A 17,107-nucleotide genomic window follows, 5' to 3' on the forward strand; every position below is an offset into this window, starting at 1 on the left:
CCAGATAACTGTGAATAAGATATTGGAAATAAAGAGTTTTTGTCATAAAACAAAGATAATCAAATTGGATTTACTTAATACATTAAATTCATCTCTTGCGGGGGGAATCTAGTTATTTTCTTTAACAAAAGATATGCTAATCATTTCTAAAAGGCTGAAATATTGGGGGTTTTCCTTTCAAATTTTTTAGTAACTGAGCCCCACACAAATTTAAAACATTTCAGAGATTAGATTTGAGTAAGGATAATATACATTTGAATGAATATTTAGTAAGTAATGATAATAATAAAAACCAATGGATACTTACTATATTATACAACAAGAAATAACATGAGACTCTAGTGATGAAAGAAAAACAAAATAAAACAAAACAATAAAAGCTTGTGGACTCCAGGAGCTTACTTAATTATAACAGGAGAATGGGTAGGGAACAACATGCATTTGCCATAATGAACTACTATAGTTCATTATATTAAGTTAACCTTTACGTAGAGCTTACGGGGTGCATTATGCAAAGCATTTACTACCTATGGAAGTAGATGCTATTATTATCCCCATTTTACCAATGAGGAAACTGAGGCAGGCACAGGTTAAATGACTGGCCCAGGATCACCCAGCTATTAAGTGTCTAATGCTAAATTTGAATTCAAGTCTTTCTGATTCCAGTTTCAATATTCTTATCTACTATAATGCCTAGTTACCTAGCATTAACTCATTTATTAAGAGCTTTTTATCAGCATTAGTGATAGCCTATACCAGTGGGTCAAATTCCAATATAAACAGATCCCTTCCAGCCTCATATTGACTTATACATTAACAAATCAACATTGTCTATATTGTATGTTTATTTATTTTATCAAACATTTTCCAATTATATTTTAATCTGGTTCCTTGGGATTTGAGTGGGAACCTGAGTCTTCAAATTCAGCATGTCCTTTTCTGACTGACTGGATTGAGCTGCCAAGGGAAAAAGGAGAAAGTTTATGAATGATGATGCCTTTTTAGTGCATCTTATTATTACTCATAAAGAAACTATTTATTTTTTAATATAATAGTATAGATAATGAATATAATAATAAGTTTTGCAAAGGGCACTTGGAATGATATCTCTACATGGGGAGAGATGAAATAATTTGGTTCTCAGAGAGCCATGATCAAAGTAAAGAGAAATGCCTTAGAGAGGCTAGAATATGTATGGATCTTCCAGTGTGCTAATAATGTGATGAACTCTTTGATTATCTTTAGGGTCATTCAAAAAGACTTGTTGTCACCAACTACTTCCTTTTTTTTGTCTCACTACATCAAGAGAATCTTGGTAAAATTGAAGATATCTTTCATTCACAACATTCAGTAAGAGAGGGTGGTATAAAAAGACAAAGTTTCATTTTTGATGGATGCTACCTGTGTGACTATGGAAAAATAACTTAGCCTCTCAAGGCCACAGGGAGTTTTTTAACATACATAATAAATTATAAATGAGATGATTGTCCATATGTATCCATGAAGGGAGTATTCACACTAGCAGAATCCAGACTGAAAGAGACAGTTTCTGTGTGGAACAAATGCCCTCCCAAAAAACTTTAAACAAAAGTGGAGGGAGAGAAATCAAAGTTTGATATGTCACTGAAGCAAAACAAAAATTAAAATGTCATTGGGATATTTATCACTGTCACCCATGATTCAAGCCACGAGATGTTTGTTCTACCCACAGAAGATAACCAAGCATCTGAATTTCTTGACTCTGCTTGGGGGAGGTTGATTTTTAAAAGAAGGATTATACACTTTCTTTGATTCTGTCTCCCTTCTAAGAAGTCTAGAGAAAATCTCTTAGGTATGGTTTATGTTTAGTGTCTCTACTCAAAATGAATTAAAGGATGCCTTTTAGAAAAGCATACTGTACAAAAAGCCTTTTAGAAAAATATATTTACTATACAAAAAGTAATCGATTTTGGATTTTTCTAGGCCAATTAGATGGCACAATGGATGGAACACTGGGTCTAGAGTCAAGACTCATCTTCCTGAATTCAAATCTGTCCTCAGACACTTACTAGTTGTATGATACTAGACAAGTCACTTAATCCTATTTGCTTCAGTTTCCTTAGCTGGAAAAGGAAATGGCAAATCATTCCAGTATTTGCCAAAAAAAATCCCAAATGGGTCCTCAAAAGAATTAGACATGGCTGAACAACAACATTTATTATTTCCATTTCAGATAAAACGCTCAAGACACAACATTAATAAATATTTAACACATGCAACAGTAATCTCATCACCTCTATTATGTTTTTTAATTATGTAAAGACTCCCAGGGGTTTTGTAGGATTGCTGAACCGATATTTCACATTTACTTTACATTTGTATTGTCCAAACAACTCAAAAATCGAAATCTTCTGTTGTACTTGAGTTTTCTTATATCAATTAATTTTATTATTATATTGACATGGGTTTTCTTCTCTTATTAGAGAGGTGTGGTTGTAAGAAGCACTTCCTCACAGGCAACCTGTCTTGACTCAGGAAATCTGTACTTCTTGAACTCACCAGATAGTCTTTAAGATAGGAAATATTTATCTGGAAAGATTACTATGTAGATGATCTGTGTTCAAGGAAAGAAACACTATGCAGAAGAGGTATCTGGAGACCCAGCATCCTATTTCAGGCTCCTCTAGGCAACAATATGTTGTTTGTGATTGCTGTGAACTTGAGCCCACCTTTGTTAACAACATCAAACTTAGATGTTTCCCAGAAGTAGAGAGAGGAGAGATTGATTCCACAGCTCTTGTACCCTACTATAGGAGTTACAATTTGTGATTCATTCACCTAGTATTTTCCATTCATCTCCTAGTTATAGGGACCCACAAAGACCAATCTGGAGCCAATAGATCCCATGCCTATACATGCTCCAGGGGAGAGCAACTATTACATAGCATTTAATTAGTTAATTTTTAAATTAATTTATTCAAATCAATGTAAGAATGCAATCAAATTAACTTTGGACTCCAATTGAATATTCCTTTTATCCTCTTCCCCCCCACCCCCACCCCACAATGAACACATACCTGAATAGCATTTTAATGGCTCCAATAGGCCTTTCACTAACAGATTTTGAACTTGTCAACTTGTTGGATAAGAATATTATTCATGCCTTCTTTGTTTTAAAAGAAATGGCCAGAAGTGTCACAACATTTTTCTCTTTAGGAAGAAGAGTTTGCAGACTAATTTAGAAGCTATAATAGCCGGCCCTGGAGAGAGCATTTCTAAAATGGTTATCTCAAGCTTGATTAACAAAGAGATTCCTTCTGCTGACAGTGAGATTTCTAAGGTTATCATAGCAGAGGAATAGCATTGCTTTCTTATTTAGGAAGTACCTGTCTCTAAGGAGTTTTAAGTGTTTCACAGACACTAATTAGTCTCTTCATCAACTCTACACAGCACCTTCTTATTTTAAGAAGATTGTGAGATGCTTTCTTGAGTACTATATTTATGTTGATAATAAATTTATAGCATCTGCATTTTTATTATTAAGAGGAAAGAAAAATACTTATGATTTTGAGGCTTCTGGTGGGGGAGGGGATAAAACCTATAATTTAATTGGTCTAGTGATATTAACAAAGAAAAGGGGAAAAGAGGAGGAAAAGAAGAAAAAAAAAACTTGTAAAGATGGGATTAATATAGGACCATGAACAGTAATAAAGAAAATAAGTGTGAGTGAGAAACCTTGGCTATACTTTTAAAAATAATATTTATTAAATTTACTTACTCTAGACAAGAACTTGGGTTGTGTCTACATACCCAAACTAATTTGGTGAGCAAGAAAAAATTAATGGAATGGATTTCATTGAGTACTTGTGTAGTTATGCAAAGACATTGACACAAATGTTTCAGTCAAAATATTTTTAGTTCCCTCATCCCCCAAAATCCCCATTTAGATAGCTGCAATAAAAATATTAACTTTTGGCAGAAAGACCTTGTTTTTTTAACTGAAAACATTTTCTATAGGAGGGATTCTTAAACTTCTTCCACTTGCTACCCTTTTTTTGCCTGAGAAATTTTTATGTGACTATAAAATAGGCATACAAATAAAACATTTACTATTGATAAATCATGATTTCATGACCACCACATTCAGTTATCTGACCCCACATGGGGTTGCTATCCACAGTTGAAGAAGGAGGATCCTATAGATCTCAATCTCCCCAGTTGCAAAATGAGGGGATTGGCTGTTGTAAGATTCCTTCTAGCTATAACAATCTATAATTCTTTGATATCTACCCTACTTTCTTGGGTCCCTGGTAAATTATGGCACTCAAGAGAGCATCCTGGAAGTACTTGTATGCTTGCAAGTTCTTTAGTGCAAGTTCTTTAAGAAATCATAAATTCCCTTGACAAATGGCTACCTTAGTAGAGTTTCCCATACTTGTTAATCTCTTTTTAAGCTCCTGGATAATTTGAAGAAGCAAAACCTTTAAGCTAGTCTGTCTTTCGGACACAAAGAGACAGGGAACCATAAAGATACAAAACGGATTCTTGCTCTCAGTCAGCTTTCGCTTTGAAGAATTAGTGTCTTAGAAAAAACCTTGGTTTGGTGTCAGAAGGCCTGAAGAGCCCAGACTTTGAATCAGAAGACCAGCATTTGAATCTTGTGGCTGTCACTTACATCTTGGGTGATTTCAAGAAAGTTAGTTAATTCCTTAATTTCTTTCTAAAATGGAATTAGATTAAATAATCTATAAGGTCCCTTTCAGGTTCTAGTCTATACTTCTATAAATCACAACATCTTGAGTCTCAGTTTTCTCATCTGAGAAGTGGGGATAAAATTTTAGAAACTCTATGTTATGGGATTATGGGAAAGTTAAAATGTGATAATGAAAAAAAAACATAGTAAAACTTAAGGAACCATGTAAAAGGAAGGTACTGTTTTGTAGATTTATGGGTAGGCTTCTTAATCAGGTGTTCTTGTACAGATGTATTTCACATGGGTGTATTTCATTTCATACAAAATAATCTCTCAGGAGAAGTGTGTGAAAAACAAATATTTTTTTCAATAAAAACACATCATTCTTTGTAACACTGTGCTAAGCACTAATGATATAAAAAAAGACAAAACCAGCCCTTGACTTCAGGAAGCTCACAGTCTAAGACAGGGAAATAACCTGCAAACAATTTCTATATGCTTACAAGATATGAATAATGAAAATTGAAGGTCATCTCAAAGGGAAAGCATTGACTGTAGAGAAGACTGAAGAAAGGTTTCTTTCAAGAGGTAGGTAAAAATGTCAAATTTGATTACTTTTGATATTTCAAGAACCCATAATTTCACCTCCCTCCTTTAATGCAGATCCCTTCCCAAAACAGGGTCTTTAGAGGCAGGTAGGTGGTTTGGATGGATTGATGCTGGGCATAAAACCAGGAAGACCTGAGTTTAAATCTAGCCTCAGATCTTTAGTAGCTATGTGATGTTGGCCAAATTATTTAATTTCTGCATGCTCCACTTTGCTTATCTGCAAAATAGGAATAATAGTGCTTACCTCCTGATTATTGTGAGGATAAAATAAAATGTTCTTTGCAAAACTGTATATATAGCTATTGTTATTATTTTGGTGATGGGCTGTCTGAAGATTAATCTGCCTAATTAGGAGAAAAATATGGCCCATCTTCAGGCCTGTATATAAATTCTTTCAGGCATGGTAGGATTTACCCTATTGGGTCTTGCCTTCAAGAACTAAGAGTCCTCTCAATGCCACCATAAGGCATCAGAGTAGGGTTTTAGTGGAGTTTTCTGTATGTAAATTTGAATTTTTTATGTGTCATCAACAATAAATTAACATATAGTACAATATTACATATTAATATAACATAATTATATGCAACATATTACATAAAATGCATTATTATATATCATAGTAGTTGTTCAGTAGTTTCTATTTTATTCAACTCTTTGTGACCTCATTTGGAATTTTCTTGGCAAAGATAATAAAGTGATTCATTTCCTTCTCCAGCTCATTTTACAGATAAGGAAACTGAGGCATACATGGGGTTAAATTATCCACCCAGGGTCACACAACTAGTAAGTATCTGAGGCTGGATTTGAACTCATATCTATCCAGACTCCAAACCCAGTTCTTTATCCACTGAGCTACCTAGCTGCCCCATATGACATCACATTATAATATGAGTGCACACTCACCTAGTGATTTGTAAATATCACCTTACTTATCACCAAGACTTTGATGGGTTGAGACTCATAATAACCATGAGAAAATATATCTCATTCTAATGAAACAGATCTGATCAAAGGAGCAGTGGACTACAGCTACTTATGGAAAGATAGATACCAATAAAGCACAGCAGGAAGAAACTTAGGCAAAAAAAAAAAAAAAAAGAGGAAGAAGAAGAAATTATATTGTTGACATAATAAACTATTGGTGGATGGTAATAGGAGATCCATTACAATTTTAAATTCTGTCATTAAAAAAAGTCATGCCTAAAACAACATCTTAATTTTACATATTAAGTATTCAGGGAAGTATTTTGATGAATAATGAATATAAGTATATGTGCACAAATAATTATGAAAGTGTACAAAGTGTTAAAGTTCTGATATCATAGGAAGTCCTTTGAGGGCAAAGATTTTATTCTTTATTTAGTAGTATAAAAATTCTTAAATTTCTCATTATATAAAGGCAAAAATAAAGAAGTTTTACCAAGAATTATCAGTCCCTTGATATGTTCTCCAGAATTTCTATATGGAAAAAATTCCCAGGTTACAGAATATTCAAAAGATCAAATTTCAAAATGATGAAATCTTTTAGATAAAACAAATCTAAAAAAAGCATCAACCGTGTTAGGAACCAGCCAGACCACAGACCTGTCATCGAGTTGGCCATTTCTTTCCTCTTTAATTGTTGAGTGGAAAATTTCTTGTGGCTCTTAAGAGGCAGCTTAAAACCTGCTTCTGGCTCTCAGCATTAGATTATTTTCCTTCCTTCCTTCCCTCCCTCTTTTTTTCTTTTTTTCCCTCCTCTTTCTCCCTCTCTTTTTTATTTCTTCCTCCCTCCCTTTCTTCCTTCCCTTTTCATTCTTTATTTCTTCCTTCCTTCCTCACCTTTTCGTTCTTTGCTTCTTTCTTCCCTTCATTCCTTCTCTTTCCTTCCCCTCTCCCTTTGTCCCTTCCATCCTCTCTTCCTTTCTTTCCTTTCTCCTGTCCTTCCTCTTCTTTTCTTTCTTACTTCCCTTCTCCTTCTCTCTCCTTCCCTCCCTCTTTTCCTCCTTTCTTCCCTTCCTCTTTCCTTCTTTCCTTCCCTCTCTCCCTCCCTTTCTTTCTCCCTTCCTTCCCTCCCCCTTCCTTCCTTCCTTTCTTTTTTTTCTCTTTCCCTCCTTCCATGTGGAATAACAAGGAAAAAGCCAAGTAACACAACACCACCATTTGTACCTATATATAAAGGATATATGAATATCATGCTGCTTATAACCTCTCCCCACTTCCCTTCCTTCCTGTCCCCTGGTGATTTCTTTTCAAGGATTTTCCTAGAATGCCATGGTTGCTCTAAACTTTGAAAGAACTCCAATTCTGTACTAGCCTAATAACTTACAAACAACCCCTGGTTTCTTTTTCTGCCCATACACAATTCTTATCATTCAAATTCTAAGGACTTTTAGTACTTAATCAAAACCTTTGATTGATACTGATTAATTGGGTGTTTAATCACTTACTTTAAGTGGGGAGAGGGATGGAATGACTTGATTGATTAAAGCAATAAAATCTATCCTTATATGTCCAAGAAATTAAATGTGGTTAAGTATCATTGCAGATATTTCGCTCCTTATCTATTAAATAAGTAAGATTAGGGACTACTCATTCTACTTTTAGAAAAATCATATTTCCTGACACAATCAGCTTTTTTTTTTTTTTTGTTTCTCAGGAGGGACTACTGAATTTTGTAAACTGAAGTGTATGGAACATAATAATCAGAGCCCTCTCCAGATGCAGAGTCAAAGAACCTTGGATGATATCTTAAAATCAAAGAATTCCAGTTATGCCTTCTACTTAGTGGCAAAAGGGAGAGTGAAATAAATCAGAGGCTATATAAAAAATAATAGACAGAAGCCTGAGAGTTCATTAAAGTTTATGGCTTTTTGAAAAGGTAAATCTTGGGGAGTGCTTCTGTGTGAGAGGCAACACTCAATTAAAATATGCTTGGCTGGGCCCCATGGCAGGTACATCATTAAGCTTTAATACAACCATATTTTAGGATGGAACAGAAACATTATTTCCCTGGTGCAAGGCATCAAATTGCTAACATTTATTAAGTAATAAGACCGGTTTCTCATGTCTTGGGAGAGCCTAATGAGAAACATTTATCTATTATGAAAATCTTTCAGTCCTAAACCTGTACCTTGTACTCCAAGGGAACTTTGATTCAAAATCTAAGAAGTATCAGCTAGGCAAAGGGAGTTATTGAATACAGATTATATGTTAGGCTTATGTTTCTTAACTGAAGTAGATCCACTAACATCATTTCCTCCACTCTATCAGTGTCTGGACACGTGTTTTTGTATGGATGATTCCAAGAGAGGTATTAAATCAAATTTTTTAGTGATTTACACTTATAAAGAAGGCATCTATGTGATATGAAAAAAGTAATTACATTAACCCTTCTCAAAATAATGGTTTAAAATTAATAAAATGCATATGATTATAAAGCAAACCAATTATGTTGAAAGTTATCAAAATATTTTCCAAAACAAAGTTAAGAATCTCTGCTATATACTACAAACCATCTATACATACATATACATAAATTCCTATACATATACAAATATGTATGCAGCAAGAGATAAAATATTGAAGATGTATGTAATGAAAGAAAAATGAAAAATAACTATCGAAAAACATGATAAGATAGTAGGAAATTAACTTGGTTGCCCTTTCTCTCTTTGCTATTAAGGAATCCCTTTCTAGGGACTTCACAAAAAGGGGTTGGATTCCTTTTCTTGAAAGCTCTGGCTCTTTATACCTCCACTTAAAGTTTAGATTTTGTTCATGTCTTGGGTCTCCCCAAAAGGGGTGAGTAGAAAAATACTCAAATGCCCCAAATACTAAAGTCTCCCTAGCCTGCATTGACTTTATCACTTAATCATGAAGCAGTAATTTTAAAAATTATCATTATAGTGTCCTAAAAGGTTGATATTTAAAACATCAAAGCAACAGACATTCCCCGAGACTGCTGAATCTTTATTTCACTTCTGTTTAGATTTTTCAGTATCCAAATGATTTCATCCGGTTCCATGTCTTTTGACCAGCAATTGAACTCGGCCTCTTTTCATTGTTACACATTCCCCGTATTAATTGTAAGGGGACCTCCTATAGTGTTGCTGGCTCCAGTTATGGGAAACTGGATCTCCTAACTTTTCAAATTTGCAAAGTTACCTGCAAATAAACCATCTCAGTTGTTTATTGCTCAATGAACTCTACTCTTCAAAAGCAACATAAAGCAGAAAAGGCATTGAGGGATCCATTTTTAAGCTCAGCTCATTTAGTTGAGCCCCCACTTTAGATGTGACATACAAGAAGTGGGCTATTTCTGCATGGGTTGAGGAGAGATCTACTTGCACATTCCAGGGGTGAGGGAAAAGAATCAGAGGACAGAATCTATCAATTGCTGAGTGACCATACTCTACTGAGTAGGTAAGCAGCCTCTCTGATGCAGTTTTGATGTAGTATCTCTGCAAAAGGGATGTTGTCAAAACTATCACAGAGAGGGAGGAAGAAAACCAAGAGACCAGGCAGGTTTGCTTTAAAATTTTATCGTTTTTCATTGTTGAGTCCCATTTCCTCCAGAAGTTGCCATGGAAGCTCAGAGACAATGTTATGAAATAATCTATTAGAATTTCTCCCCACATGGGGTAGATTTCAAGGGGTGGTATATTCCAGTGCACCCCACTATACCCACATACACATTTCTATATATAAAAATATATAGGTACATATATATGTGCATTTACATGCATGTATGTTATGTATTTGTATCTATATGTCACTTATAAGAGGGAAAGGGAAAAAATAATTAGAAAATAATTTGTTGTCATAACACCAAAAGGATAGAAATAATTTTGCCATTCTTTCCCACTTCTCTTTTATTGGAGGATTAAAGGGGGGAACACTGAACACCTCCCAAATCCTTCTTTTATAGAGAGGGCTCATAGGGGTGTGTGTGTGTGTGTGTGTGTGTGTGTGTGTGTGTGTGTGCGTGTGAGTGAGAGAGAGAGAGAGATGGGCACATAGTAGGGGCTTAATAATGTTTATTGAATTGAATTTTCCAAAGTTATACATAACAACAGTAAAATTATATGTGGATATACATATATATGACACACAAACTTTTCTTAACCTTTTTCCTTTTTAATCTTGTTAGGCATAGTCTCACTTGTGTATTTTTGTATGGTATATTAAAAGAAGGTATATTAGACCAAGATACTGAAATTTGTAAGAAATTTGTAAAATAATTTTCTTTCAGACTATAATTTGATCCTGTTGTTTTCCTTAGTATTATATTGACAAAATAATGTCTGACAAAAGTCTAACCATGTAACCATCCCATTTATAAAATAATTATAACTAACAAATATGTAATATTTTATAGCTTATGTGGCACTTTACACACATTATTCATATTCAACAAATATTAACAAAATGTCTACTATATGTGAATCCTTGAGCTCAGCACTGGGAAAAATAGAGAATTTAAAGTAAAGAATAGTCTCTGATCTCATAGAGCTTACAATGTATTAAATGAATGACAAAAGAACAGGTTTATCATAGAGAGGCAATTCGTGGTAAGTGCTTTAAAGGGATACAAATTAAAAAACCCTTTTTGAGGTCCAAACAATAAAGTCATGATCTACAAAGGAGATCTGAGAATACTTGTGGAAGACATGGCATTTGAATTGGGATTTAAAGAACTGGTTGGAATTCAATAAGCAAAGTAGGGGAAGAGATGATATTGCAGGTATAAGGAATAGAAAGAAGATAGTTATAGAGGCAGTGAACCACAAAGGTTGTTTGGGGATCAGCTTGAATAGAAAGAGTAAATTTTTATTTGGTCAACAATAGGGATATGTGCAAGATTTTGGGGCAGAGGAATAACAGAAACATATCTATGCATAAAGAATATAATTCCAACATGAGTGTAAAGAATAGCGTTTAGGGATTCAAGTTAGGGATGGGTAAGAGAAAGCAGGAAATGGAGGAGGAGTAGTTTGGGTTGACAATAATGAGACTCTATAATGGGATAATGGTAGTAGGAAGAGAGATGAAGATGGAGACAGGAGATAATGAAAAATATGACTGGTTGGATATTGGAAGGGAATGTAAGAGAAAGTATTAAAGAATGCTAAGGTTTTATACATGAAGAATGGGAAATAGTGTCAGTGATAGAAAAAGAGAAGTTGGAAGAAGGAACAGGTATAAGAGAAATATAATAAACTCCAGTTTGGGCCTTATCTTGTTTAATCCTCTGTAACTTGTGGCTCAGAGACCTCCAAGATACTGGGCTTATATAAACTGGATTTGATCCTGGGGACTAACCTTAAAGGGGCCAGTTTCTGTCTTTTGCTCATTGCTCCTACCTGGAGTTATTCCAGGAAATCTCAAAAATAGACCTTATTGCCACAAGAAATGAAAACCATTTCTGAGGAAACTCAGAGACCTCCGTGAACTAATGTAGAGGTAAATAATTAATATAATGAGAAAAAACTATTTTGTAAAACTAAAACTCTGATTAATGCAGTGATAAAGCATTAGTCAGAGAAGTGAATTATTAACTATACTACCCACCTCTTTTCTATTAGAGGGATGATGGACTTATAATGAAGAATAAAAGTCACTTTTTTGACATTGTCAGTGTGGTAATTTGTTTTTGTTAAATTGTATATGTTTTATGGGATGCTTTTTTTGTTTCTATTTTGTTTCTATCCCTTCTCCTATGAAAGATATATATCCATCCTAAATTGCCACAGAATGCTGCTGATCGGCCATGTCTTCTAAGTGAGCCTAAGATCACATTATTTGACCTCTAGTCAATAAATCTAGATAGTGAGAGATGATTCCTTATCTGTCCAAGAGCTCTAGTTGTGAATTGGATCTCTTCCATCTGCTTCTGCAGGATCTGTATCAATATCTTGACTGTTGGTATCTCTTGGGCTGGAAAATTCATTCTCAGATAAGTTTAGTCACTGAACTAGAGGTAATTGCATGTAACTTTCATGTGTTCTTACTATAATGAAGCCATTATTCTTATAATGGATGAGTGGAGGAAAAGAACAATCCCATCGTCTTTATTTCTTTCTGAGTTATAGGGAAAAAGTATTATGGGAAAAAATGATGAAGGAATCCAGAAAAAGAGAGCTTTTATACTCCATGGAGAGTGGTGGTTCCTTTGAAAAAGAATTCATCTTTCTCAGTCCCAATCAACCAATCATCAGGAATGCCCTGGGCTCTCTCTACCTTTCACCAGTGGACTATCCATACTTCTCACACTGATTGTAAATGGCAGGACCCAAACTAAAACCTAGTCATTCTTTCAATTCCAAATCTAGCATTTTTTCCACTCCACAATACCTATTTGTAAATGTCAAATATCCCTTGCCTAGGGAAGACAAATACAATTACTCAGGTATTCTGGAGGAAGGTTCCTTACTGGTTGAAATAGTTTAAACTTAGTCATGTTCAATTGAAATTTTTGCAAACTCAAGCAGTCACTGGTCATTGGTATGACTTGGGTCTCTAAACAACTATACTTTTATGTAAATGGAATCATGATTGATGGGGTCAATTAAAAGCTACCATCTAAATCTTTCCAGTATATTCATCACCGATTCCATGTACTGTGACTTTAGACTCTCAATTTTGCTAGCTCAAATATGCTGGTTGAAGGAAAGGACTTTCTAATGGTAACAATTCAAGAAAATAAACACAACTCTGTGATTATTATGATAGTGATGCTGTTCTCCTTTCTCCTTTTTTATCCTCAGTAAGTTGAATGGATAAGCTAGCAGATGTGCCAGCTAGGGTGTACCTGTCACAATGATTTGTCATCATGGGCCTTAATTGCAATGTTCAGATGGGGTGTTGAAAGAGACAACATCCACAGCTGTTACCGACAAATTGAGACTGGGAAGTCAATAAATAAGGGAGCCTATTAGTTAATTTGAAATGCTTTTGTGAAATTCTTGACATGTTTCTTGAAATTGGGGAGAGAAGCAAAAATCAATTCCATGTTACTCTGTCAGTAGTTTCTTCATGTTTGTCAATTTCAATTTTTAATAAAGAATTTTAAAATATTTTTGAAGGACAGGTTGGAATTCAACAGTCAAAGGGGTATAAAGAGGGTGTTACCTAAGGATCAGTGTGAGTAAAGCTCCAAGAGTATACAGCATATATTGGGGGAAGCAGGAAACAAAGAGAGCTGAAGAATATTGTCATCTAATTGGCTTTCTTTCTTTACCTTTAACTGAGAATGATGTCACAGAATTATAGAATCTCAGTGCTGAAAAGGAGTTCAGAGATCATTGTAGTCCAAATGATAATATAATGATAGAAATTATTTCTACAACATACTTAACAATGATCACAGGCATGCATTTGAAGATCTCCTATGAAGAGCAACTCATTTTCCCACAAGGAAACTTATTCTGGACTGTTCTAATTGTTAGAAAAATTATATATATCAAAATTTACATATCTGTAAAACTTCTACCATTTCTAAATCTGCCCACTGGGTTTAAGTTCCTATTTCATGGGACAAATGACTGCCCTTGAAAACAATTGTCATGACTTTCCCCTCCTATAAAGTCTTTTTTTCAAGACTAATCATTCCTAGTTTCTTCAGTCTTCTAGACATATAAGACATGTCCCATCTATTCAACATCATTGTCACACTTAGTATTTGCTGCCTGATCTTGCCTTTTCTTAGTAGAAAATCCTAATATTCACATTGGGTATGTGTTGACTAGCTTTTGACAATTGTCCTTTACAGATAGTTGAAATTGTCATTGTTACTGTCAAAGATTACCATCATCATTGATCATTTTATCATTGAAAGGTGGTGGGAAGACTAGGTAACAAGATGTACCTCTGACACCTGTTGGCTGTGTAACTTTCATCAAGTTAACACCTTAATCTCCTTCCTTGGGAATTCCCTACACTAATGAAATCATAGCTCCAGCTCCTAACCAGGTTTCAACATTGCTTCAAGCATCTTTAACTACTTCATCTTCACTCTTTGAAACAAAACTAATACGCAGTAGACAGCAAGAGATGCATTTTTGCATCCACAACTTATGAATTCCACATCTGTTCCTTTACAAAATGTTACACAAACATTACTTTTTGTGAAGGCAATTTTAGAGAAACTGTTTTCCCCCATGATATTAAACCGATGTGCCTCCTTCTGATTGGCATGTTAAATTTGTGTCTTTTTTTTTCTTTTAGGGGGAAAAAACTCTGCTGCTTTGAAGTTCAACAAACCAGATGGCAGATATTCTGAAATATTTTCCAATCTACAAAGTGAGTCAAGTCTGTCACCTATTTTAATAAGCAATGATCCCAGTGGATGCTTAATAAAGAATTGATGCCTCTAGTTTAAGAGGAAAAAGCAAATAGGGGAAAGAGGTTTTATAGCTGATAATAAGATTTAATTAGAGGATATAGAATCCTAGAAAGTGAAGAGCTGGCTAGGCTTATTTACCTTGCTTATAGTGTCAGCTTAAGATGTTTTGCTGTTCTGATTGGAGAAGACCAGCATCCTGGTGAGTGAATAGACTAGAGTGAAAAGATTAGAGATAGATAGCCTGATGAGCTTTTCAGTTTTCTGGCTTAAAGAGCAGTATTATTCAAATGAATGGTGTAATATTTTTTCAGTGTTCCTCTAAGGGTGATTGTGGGTTGAAGAAACCCCAAATGGAATCATGAAGAGTTGGACATGACTCAACAACAACAATAAACTTAACAAAAATTAAAAAGTTGAAGATACTTTTAAATGTCACATTGATTCAAATATAGGAGAGGAAGATTTGCCAAGCTGGAGAGCAGTGAGAACCAGTAGACAAGCAGTTAGCAGAATAGAGGTTAAATGTGGGAGATGTTCTTTAAATGGACCTTAACACCAAAGCTTGAAAAATGACCAGGATTTTAAATTATTCTAGGCACATGAGTTTCCTTTCCTTATGTATTTTCCTGCCAAAGTCCTTCCAGTATCTGCCCATTCTATTTCCCCTACTCCAAATAGTATATTGGGGGGAGGATGTGATCCAGGTGTATGCAGGATTATGATGTGTTTATTATTACCATCATGTAGTTATTTTAACATATTAATACCTGGGATGTTGTTGTTAATTTTGTTTTATGCTAAGTAAATGGTTATGTTTAAGATCTTTTAAAAAATGTCTTTACTGTGAATAGCTTTTTTGTGTAAATAGAAACACATTGGTGAAGGTCCAAGAACTAAAGAGGTATATTTCCACCAGGCTTATCCTTTGGACCCTGAGAGAATCTGAGTGTAATTATAAGGAAGGTGGCAAAGACTCTCTGAGAACAAAGATTTAATAGAATTCTTGTTCACTATTATGAACAAATCTTTAATACCAGAGAATAAGTGTGAAGTGTGAAGCTTTTAGAATATGTTGGGTAGCCACTGGCTATTAAATAGAATATATACAAAGTGACTACAATATAATTTTGGGAGCAATTAGGAAAAACTATGAAGGAGATAGCATTTGAGCTGTCAAAGAAAAAAGGCATAAGTACAGAGTATATTCCAATCTTCCAGGAAACAGAGCTAATTTTGTATTTTAGGGATAGTGAGGATAGAAGAAAGATGCTATTTGAGGAAAAGGTGGGAAAGTCACTTTGGACTGTAGAATGAAGAAAGGGAAATAATGTATAATAAAGCTAGGAAGGTAGATTGGATCTAGGTCTTAAAGGATTTTAAAAATAAACCTTATATTTTACTCTACATACAATAGGGATCCACTAGAATTTCTTAAGTAGGGGAATGACGGGACTAGTCATATGCTTTAAAAAAAATTCACAGAAATCAAACCATTCTCCAATTGATAAATGGTCAAAGGATATGAACAGACAATTCTCAGACGAAGAAATTGAAACTATTTATAGACATATGAAAATATGCTCCAAATCATTATTAATCAGAGAAATGCAAATTAAGACAACTCTGAGATACCACTACACACCTGTCCGATTGGCTAGAATGACAGGGAAAGATAATGGGGAATGTTGGAGGGGATGTGGGAAAACAGGGACACTGATACATTGTTGGTGGAATTATGAACACATCCAGCCATTCTGGAGAGCAATTTGGAACTATGCTCAAAAAGTTATCAAACTGTGCATACTCTTTGATCCAGCAGTGTTTCTACTGGGCTTATACCCCAAAGAGATACTAAAGAAAGGAAAGGGACCTGTATGTGCCAAAATGTTTGTAGCAGCCCTGTTTGTAGTGGCTAGAAACTGGAAAATGAATGGATGCCCATCAATTGAAGAATGGTTGAGTAAATTGTGGTATATGAACATTATGGAATATTATTGTTCTGTAAGAAATGACCAGCAGGATGAATACAGAGAGGTTTGGAGAGACTTACATGAACTGATGCTAAGTGAAATGAGCAGAACCAGGAGATCATTAAATACCTCAACAACAATACTGTATGAGGATGTATTCTGATGGAAGTAGATCTCTTCAACAAAGACATCTAACTCAGTTTCAATTGATCAAGGATAGACAGAAGCAGCTACACCCAAAGAAAGAACACTGGGAAATGAATATAAACTGCTTGCATTTTTGTTTGTATGTGATGGTAAGTATATCTAGGGAGGAGTGGAAGGAAGAGAAAAGGGGAGAAAAGGAATATTATACATAACAGACTTAGAATTTCATGCACAATCATTTTTTCTTTATTCTACTATATATTATGAAAATGTTCTTTTTATTTCTTAAGTTCAGAAAAAGTAAATAAAATTAAATAGTAGTAATAATAAAAATAAATAATTTATATATTTATATTTTAAAAAATAAAATAAAAATAAAAATAA

The 17,107-nt window shown here is 34.5% G+C and overlaps 1 long non-coding RNA gene across 1 annotated transcript in view; it reads right to left on the minus strand.

Annotated features, from left to right (window-relative positions):
• Positions 1-853: 853 nt before the first annotated feature.
• The window catches only part of LOC127553259 (uncharacterized), a 44,446-nt gene continuing 28,192 nt past the window's right edge, over positions 854-17,107 (minus strand). Inside the window, exon 4 of the long non-coding RNA XR_007951708.1 lies at positions 854-957. This is a non-coding gene — a long non-coding RNA (uncharacterized LOC127553259). The remainder of the gene's footprint in view (positions 958-17,107) is intronic.

Source organism: Antechinus flavipes, chromosome 3, assembly GCF_016432865.1.
Source record: "Antechinus flavipes isolate AdamAnt ecotype Samford, QLD, Australia chromosome 3, AdamAnt_v2, whole genome shotgun sequence".
Taxonomy (NCBI): Eukaryota; Metazoa; Chordata; class Mammalia; order Dasyuromorphia; family Dasyuridae; genus Antechinus; species Antechinus flavipes.